This window comes from Sorex fumeus, unplaced genomic scaffold (genome assembly GCF_029834395.1).
Source record: "Sorex fumeus unplaced genomic scaffold, SorFum_2.1 ptg000024l, whole genome shotgun sequence".
Classification (NCBI taxonomy): Eukaryota; Metazoa; Chordata; class Mammalia; order Eulipotyphla; family Soricidae; genus Sorex; species Sorex fumeus.
The window spans coordinates 52,272,575-52,280,071 of record NW_026606081.1 but is presented as its reverse complement, the minus strand read 5'-3'; the positions used below and the strand labels follow the sequence as shown (position 1 = coordinate 52,280,071).

The following is a 7,497-nucleotide window of genomic DNA, read 5'->3' as shown; positions in this document are numbered from 1 at the left end:
CCTTTTTGTGGGGAAAATACTTCCCGAGTAAAGTGAATGGGGCGGGGGTGGGGTGGGGTGGGGTGGGGTGGGGTGCTGAGAGGAGGTTTTCTCTCTTAAAACAGTCTCGTGGGAACCCCCAGCTGTGTTCAGTCGGCGGGCTTTGGTGGGGACTCCTCAGAGAGCCCCCTCCGTGTTCAGGGTCTGCCACAGCGTGCCCCCCAACCCTCCCCCTCCCCGCGAAGTGCCGCATCTGCCTAGGTCCCCTCAGCCTGCCGCCCTCTCCCTCGCAGCTCGCCTGGCCCAGGGCTTGCTGTGGCTCCCGAGACTTTATAACTCAGGCTCATCCCTTCCTCCGCTCCCTAAATGGGAGAAGCCCTGCAGCACTGCTTGGAGTTCAGCTCCAGTGCGTGTGCATGTGTGTGCTGCATGCGTGTGTGCAGTGTGTGCGTGTGCATGCATGTAGTGTATGCATCTATGTGCTGTATGCATGCGTGTAGTGTGTGTGCATGTGGCGCATGCATGCATGTGGCGTGTGCTGTCAGCTGTCGTGTACACAAGCAGGTATGCACATGGCGTGTATGCCCTGAGGGAGAGGGACTGCATTTCCACATGTGGCCTTGTCAGCATTGCCGTGGGGGCACAGCCATGCCCGCCCCCACCACCAGGCTAGGCCCTGGAGGGCATCTCCCAGAGGAACATCTCCCCCCCCACACACACACACCTCGCCCCCAGCACTGTACCGGGCAGAGACCCCTGACAGCTCTGCCCTGCTGCGAGGGAACTGGCCCACCCTCCCCTCCCCCGGTGCTCAGTCATGCTGACACTGGCCAGCGCGCTCCCCAAGGCAGCAGGGTCCGGACGGGCATCAGCCTGTGGGGGCCTCTGCTCGGGGACACGGGAGCACCCGCAGGACAGGGACCCCGCGGAGCAGCCGGGGGCTGTGCAGGGCCAACTGCTTAACCTCTGCTCTGTCCCTCTCGCCCCTGCCCTGTCCCTCTCTCTCACCCCTGTCCCGTCTCACTCACCCCTGCCCTGTCCCTCTCACCCCTGCCCTGTCCCTCTCTCTCTCACCCCTGCCCCGTCCCTCAGCACAGGCTCTTCGCTGCCAGCCTGAGACTTTGTGCCCTTTCCTGGGAGCACATGGAGCCCCATTAGCTGTTTGCCCCAGAGCAGAGGAGCCTCATCAGACAGGCCGGAAGGAGGAGCCGCTTCTGCCTTGAGGTCCCCTGCAGCCATGGATCTAAGTGTAGAGGCCAGAGTGGGTCCATGAGAGGCCCCAGGTAGGTGGCGCACCCAGCCGGGGCCAGGGAGTTGGGGTGCAGGCTGCTGGTCCATGCTGCGCCATGCTCACATTCATCCTGTGTGCATGTGTGTGCACGTGTGCTTGTGTCTGTGCACATTTGTGTGCACGTGTGTGCATGCACATGTGGGTGTGACATGTCATGTACGAGTGTGCATCTACATATATGCACATAAGTACATGTGTGTGCATCTATGATGTGTATATGAGTTTGTGCAAGTGGATGCACATGGGTGCATGTCTGGATGTGCATGTGTGTTTTATGTAAGTATACCTGGGTTTCAGTGTGCACTTTCTGGTCATGTGCACATGTGTGTGTGTGGACACCTGTGTCATCACCTGTGTGCACATGTGTCTGTGTGCTCATGTGTGTCTTTATCTGTGTGTGCACGGCTTAGTTTGCATGTGCATGTGTCCAGCTGGGTGCCTGGTGCAGGGGGCCCCTACAGACCTTGGGGGTGCAGGCCGCCTTCAGTCTCTGGCAAGCAGGAGGCTGCCCCCTCCCCCACCTCACATGCTAGAGCCCAGCCCCCATAGGGTCTGCACCAAATCTCACTGCCAGGCCCACTCTTGGCCCTTCCTGAGTGCCGTGGAGACAGAGGGTGTCGGTGGAGAGAAAGATGTGGGGTTTCAGAGAAGGACCAAAGGACCCGGGAGGACAGTGCCCCACACCCACCCCAGAGGGACCCACGGCCCCTTCCCCGCCCTGTTCAGTGTTTCCGTTCTGTAGCAGAGCTGCCCTCTGCAGCTGGACCAGCCGCCGGGATGCGCACAGGACCTCCCGGACAGGCTGAACTGCCCTTGTGTTGGGGAGGGCGCGGTGCTGGTGCCATTTCGAACAAGAAACATGAAACATTCCAGAGCTTCCTGCCTCTCTCCTGCCCCGCACAAGCCCGGCACCTGGAGGGAAGACCCTGTGTCCCTGTGTCCCCAGAAGACTAGCGGCGGGGGAGCCCGATGATTATTATGTGTTTGTTTTTTAGGATTTCATCATGAATTCCCAGAATTCTCAGAAATGTTTTACTTGATATACAGTAATTTCCCTGCTCCCCAAAGTTATCTCACGTGTTGTTTGATTGTTAAATATTTTCATCCTCTGATATTTGCAAAGAATATTTTATCTCCCCATCGGGGGAAAAAAATGCCCAAAAGGTCAAGATCCAAGTCACAGCTTTTAAAAGGCGGCGGATGAAAGGCTGAAACAATGGGCGGGGTGTCTGCTGACTGTGCCACCGCCGACCACTCTGGCCCTGTCCGCTCGGGCAGAAGCAGCTCCCAGGCCGCCTGTGCCGGGCCCTGCCCACTCCACCCTTGCCCCAGGCTCCCCTCCCCTCACTTGCAGCGGTTCCCCCCTCCAAGACCCTCCCCTTAGCACAGGTGTCTTTCCCTTCCCACCATCCCAGCAAGTGTTTGCGGGATCCGAGTCCCTAAGTTCAGACGCTCTGTTGCCTCTTGGGCGCCCTCGTGGGAGCAGCCATGAGTGTCATGTGTGCTGTCTGCACAGAGATGGGTTAGCGCTCAGGGCGGGGGCAAGCAGGAGTTAAAATGACCCGTCAGAGGGGAGAGAAGCCACCAGGCCCCCTTGGGGGGTTCCCATCCCGCGAAGCTGGTATGAAAAAAATCTTCCTGTGGGAAATCGGGCTCGATGTTGGAGTCACATGCCTAAAAAAAGGAGTTTCTGAAGAATTATATATCATTTTTGAAGAATGATCTTCGAATGCTGATAAATAGTTGGGCATAAAAGGAAGCGAGGTTTGCACCGCATGCAGGGCGCTCCAAGTCACCCACTCAGGGTGGAGTCTCTCCTCGACACCCGGACCTGCGGCTCCGGGGCCACGGCCCACGGGATTCGGAACCGTGCGGCCCAGGCATGGAACCCGGGGCTCCTGCTCACGGTTCCGCAGAGCCTTCTCTCCGCCCCATCGTTCCTTCTGACCCTCCCCCCCCCAACATCAAGCAGCGCCTGGTACCCCGCTACTAAGATAGCGCTAGGCGGAGAGATGGGGCAAAGGTTGAGATGCGCTTACCTTTCATGTGACCATCCTCTGTTTATTCCCCCGCAGACCAGCAGCAGTGATCTCTGAGCACAGAGCCGGGAGTCCACCCCGAGCACAGAGCCGGGAGTAATCTCTGAGCACAGAGCCAGGGGTAATCTCTGGGCACAGAGCTGGGAGTGAGCCCTGAGCACAGAGCCGGGAATCATCCCCGAGCGCAGAGCCAGGAGTGAGCTCTGAGCACAGAGCCGGGAGTAAACTCTGAGCACAGAGCCGGGAGTCAGTCCTAAGTACTGCTGGGTGGGTGTGGCCCAACCCACAGAGAGTAATAATCCAGTACTTCCCAGAAATGATTGTTTCAAGGAAAGGGTCTGAATTCAAAAAGCATCTGACCCAAAGGTCAGAAGGAAAGGGGAAACACTGTTCAGAAAGAAAATGAAAGGTAACTAGTTGAGCTACCTAGTTTGTTTTTCCAAGAAAAATGATTTCAGAGTCGGAGCAGTATTACAGCGGGGGCTGGAGGAGGTGCGTTTGCCTGGCGCCTAGCCCACCCGGGACCCCATGTGGTCCCCAGAACCCCCAAGAGTGAGCCCTGAGCGCATAGCCAGGAGGAAGCCCTGAGCATCGCTTGTGGGGCGCGCGCACACACACACACACACACACACACACACACACACACACACACACAATTCCGTGTTTTTTGAAAATCCCACAATGCTACTGTAGTAAAATAATACAGAAAAATATTTGCTTTTCTAAAATCTTCTAGTGTGTGGTTCAGTGACCTCCTAGGGGAGATCGTGAAGTCTTGCTTTCGGACAAGTGGGACCACCCGGAACAGCCGTGCCAGCCGGGCTGCACACAGACTTCCACCCTCCTGTGTTCCCTGCACCCTCGCTGCTCCGGTCCCCGTGTGCAGGAACCCCACATTCTGTGTCGGGTCACTCCTGGCGGTGCCTGGGGGACTGTGCAGGGTGCCGGGGATGGACTCGGCCAGCTCACGAAGGCATTGGCCCCGCCCCGCCCTGGCCCTCCCGTCCTTCACTCATGGCTTTAGCAGAAGAATCCCCGCTGGTGCAGCCTCAAGTGCTCATGTCCGCGGGCCACCCCCCAGCTGGACATCCCTTCTGTCTCCTCTGAGATCCCGCTCGGCGGCTCACCTCAGCCTCACAGTTCCAATTCGACCCAGGGCCCATGATGTGTGCAGCACCCACCAGGTCTGCACGATGATCCAGACAGCCAGTGAGGAACATCTGTCTGCTGTCTGCCCGTGAAGCAGCCCCAACCCACCGCCCCCATCTCTGCCCACACTGCCTCTTCCTGTACCAATGCCACTAGGGGAAGGGGCTTCCCCAGGTTTATCGGGAGTAGGTGGGACGGGCATCACTCGCCATAAGTCACCCGCTGTTTCCCAGCACCAGGATTCCAGGTACCAGGTACAGCAGCCCTTGGCCTTGGCCCCAGCTCTACAGCCCTGTCATCGCAGGGGGAGGTGTGCGGGGTTGCCTGTGAATGTCCTGTCACTGAAGGGGGAGGTGTGCGGGGTCACCGCCCCGTTACCACAGGGGGAAGTGTGCAGGGTCATCTGTGAATATCTCATCACTGCAGGGAGAGGTATGCGGCGTCACCTGTGAATGTCCGTCACTGCAGGGGGAGGTGTGCGGGATCACCCAAATGTGCTTTGTCACTGCAGGGGGAGGTGTGTGGGGTTGCCTTGTACATGTTTTGTCTCTGCAGGGGGAGGTGTGCAGGGTCACCTGTGAATGTCCCGTCACTGTAGGGGAAGGTGTGTGGGGTCACCGCCCCGTTACCACAGGGGGAGGTGTGCAGGGTCATCTGTGAATATCTCATCACTGCAGGGAGAGGTATGCGGCGTCACTTGTGAATGTCCGTCACTGCAGGGGGAGGTGTGTGGGGTCACCTGTGAATGTCCCATCACTGCAGGGGGAGGTGTGCGGAGTCACCCAAATGTGCTTTGTCACTGCAGGAGGAGGTGTGTGGGGTTGCCTTGTACATGTTTTGTCTCTGCAGAGGGAGGTGTGCAGGGTCACCTGTGAATGTCCCGTCACTGTAGGGGAAGGTGTGTGGGGTCACCAGAGACTGTTCCATAACTGCGGAGGGAGTTGTGCGGGGTGACCTGTGAATGTCCCGTCACTGTAGGGGGAGGTGTGCAGGGTCACCCAGATGTGCTTTGTCACTGCAGGGGGAGGTGTGTGAGGCCACCTGTACGTGTCCTCTACTGCAAGGGGAGGTGTGGGGGTGCTCTGTCCCCTGGGGCTTACTGCAGGGACCCATTCCTGCCCATGTCCTCCCTCCCATGTGGGCACTGGGTGTTTGCAGTCACACGTGCTTGGGGACAGGCTGAGTTCTGCTCCCCACAGCAAGGAGGGTGGGTGCTCCTTACTGCACCCACTGTAAGGGGATGCACCCCACCCCCAGGGAAGCTGCAGGGTGCTGCAGAGCTGAGCTCACGCCGACACCCCACCCAGCACAGCATCTCCTCACGTGGGGTCCCTGGGTCTCTGGCCACACAGCGGGATGCTCCCACGGCCGGCTGCAGGACTCCCCAACCTGCAACACCTCTTGGTGGGTCCAGGAGGGCTTTGGGTGCAGGTTCTGGGCACTGGGGCAGCAGTCCCCACTGCTAGCACAGCATGTGGTCACTGGGCCCGGTGGGGGCTGCTTTCTGGGGGTAGGTCAAGGGAACAGGGTCTGGCTGGCGTCTGGTTTGTGGTTGGAGAGTTTGGAAGGTGTTTGAGGGTCCCAGAGCAACAGGCAGTGTGAACCTGCAGCCGGCTTCTGGGCGGATCCTGGGGGCAGTCGGGACCCCCGGCTCAGGCACTCAGACGGGCTTCAAGTAGCCTCATCGTTGCCCGAATCCCACTGTCCGTCTGCCCTGGGCCAGTGTCAGGGCCAATTAGGGTGCTCAGTGTGGCATGCGGGTGAATGACCGCCATGGTCAGTGTGAGCTCACAGAACTGGGCCTCGGCTCTCATCAAGTGGCCACTCTCAGTGCTGGACAGATGGACAGTGATCGTGGGCAGTAGAGGGACAGTTCCGGGGCCCAGGCATGTCAGTCTGCCCTCCCCCTGTAGGCCAGTGTCCCCACAGATGGCCGGGGCCAGTGTGACTTCCTCTCCATCCTGGTCCTCCACTGCCCCAGGATGTGGCCGTGAAAACAGGATCTGCTCCCGGGAGCCTGACCCCCACACGGCCACCAGAGACTCCAGCCTCTATGATGGTGACACACACATCCCACCAGCCGTGTCTGTCCCGGGAAGTCGTGAGGGACGGGGGAAGGGGTTTCACCACACTCAGCCCGCCGGACCCCGTGTTCTGCCAGCCAGGGCTATGTCGGTGGGGGAGGTGGGGGGCAGTAGTTCAGGCCCGGAGAATGTTTGGGGGTGGCACACGGCTGCCTGTTCCCTTGGCCCTCTGAAGTGGAAGTGAGTCAGGGCAGGTGCAGTGGCATCCATGGCCAGGCCGGTGTCCTGTGTGGCCATCTGCAGCACAGGGGCATGAGGGCCCTGCTGGGGGTTTCTGGGCAGCGTCGAGGCCTACTGCCCACGGTGACGGAGGAGCACAGCTAGAGTGGTCAGTGAGGAGCAGGACAGGTGGGCGAGATGGCCTGGGGGCTCTTTCCGAAAGGGAGGGGCGCCTGTCATAGCAAGAACAGCCGGGGCTGCCCACACACGGGGCCCTGCCCATACACACACACACGGGCTCACCTGTGAACAGTCCTCAGCACGTCTGCACCGGGGGCCGCCCATGTGGGCAGCTGGGCCAGAGCACAGCACTTACGTGACCCCCCCAAAGAAGCCTTCCTCCTGGGGGGGGGTAGGGGGGAAGACACGGCCGGGAACAGGGGCGTCCGTGCAGCCAGGGACGGGGCCGGGCCGCGCTGGGCCCATTTCTCTGGCCCTGGTGAATGGTGCTTGTTTTCCTCCCCACTTTAATTAGAATGTTTCTACATTTGCCAAAGAAAATGTTGGAAGGGAGACAAAAAGCTGAGATTATAGGAATAGGCCTTGATGTAATCGGTTATTTGTAAAGGAAACACAACTTGTTTGGTATTTTATTGCGGCAGGAAGCCCCGCACGTCCCGGCCGGGATTCTCAGGTGCTCTCTGAGTCATTTGTTGCTGGGAATGGCCGCGTGGTAGTTTTCCCTTTGACTGACTTTTTATCTTCATTCGGGTTTTGCTTTTTCAAAGTATCGGTG

General features: G+C 59.3%; 1 protein-coding gene across 1 annotated transcript in view; it reads left to right on the top strand.

The window, feature by feature from the left end:
- MCPH1 (microcephalin 1) overlaps window positions 1–7,497 on the top strand; it is a 59,838-nt gene that overhangs the window by 44,217 nt on the left and 8,124 nt on the right. The gene's annotated exons all lie outside the window — the stretch shown is intronic.